Source organism: Camelina sativa, chromosome 9 (assembly GCF_030686135.1).
Source record: "Camelina sativa cultivar CO46 ecotype springtype chromosome 9, ASM3068613v1".
In the NCBI taxonomy this organism is placed as follows: domain Eukaryota; kingdom Viridiplantae; phylum Streptophyta; class Magnoliopsida; order Brassicales; family Brassicaceae; genus Camelina; species Camelina sativa.
The window spans coordinates 8,439,252-8,440,479 of record NC_141888.1 but is presented as its reverse complement, the minus strand read 5'-3'; positions in this window follow the sequence as shown (position 1 = coordinate 8,440,479).

The window sequence follows — 1,228 nt, the reverse complement described above, 5'->3', positions numbered from 1 at the left end:
ATTTACAATTTATGTATATGACCCGTGCAACAACAACACATATTGTTGTTGTTTTTATAGTTTTGAAATTGTGAATTGATATTGCAAATTAATTGATGTTATTATAGTGAAAAATACACTCACATCTTGTTAAATATTTTTATAGTGTTGTATAGTTTTCTATTTTATTAAATATTTCATAGAAATACAATTTTTTGTTTTGTATTTAGCTTTGTTTAAGTTTTAGTTTAAAAGTAAATATAATTATGTGAGATACAATTACTATTATAAAAAGTGTAATATACTTATAATTATGTAAAATGTTTTAAAAACAAAAATATTTTGTGTTAAATTAATTTATGTATTGAGGTGATTATATAATTGTTAAAATAATGGTTACAATTAAATTTATGTTGAATATAATTGAAAATATATGAGAGAAATGATAAAGTTTTATGATCAATGTTGCAAAGATTTAAAGGTGTGAAACCTTATATAAACAATTTAACCATATGATATTCACACTCTACATTTAACCTCTCATCTGTCATAACTCATTACATACTTGCAAACTCTTGTATATCTATATTAAAATATTACAAAAAAGGTTTCAATTTTTTCATCGAGTAAATTATTTTAAATATATTAATTTTTAAAATCAAATTTAAAGTATCTCTGACTTTAAACATTTATTGACCTATGACATATTTATTATATTCTTTTAAGGTATGAATATCTTTTGTAGGGAGATTTTGTTATTTTAACTTTTTGACCGCTATTTTTTAGTGGACTCTATGTCCATTCCCAACCCATGAGCTTATCTGTTTTAGTAGGTCTTATGTCCATTTCTGGTATGTGGGTTCATCCATGCAACGGTCGGTTTACTATGTCTGAGAGGTTTTGAGACTTGTCTATTAAACCCACAAATTACCACATGATTTTTTTCTGTGTGTTTATTCTCAATTGCACAGTTCCGATAATCACTAATGGAAAAGCCATCTATTATGAAACTACTCTAGCATAAGCACACTTAAATGTGGAGTTCTCTCACGACGGTTGATCGAAAATATAAGTGTATTTTGGTAACATAAGTGGTTAAATCAAATTTTAAAACCTTTCCACATATACCGTTGTGTATCCTGAAATCAAGGTGTTACAGATTAAAACTTAAATAATGATGATGATGAACAATTAAATCAAACTGGTTTTTAATAAAAATTTATAATAAAGATTTAGAGAAGTGACATTT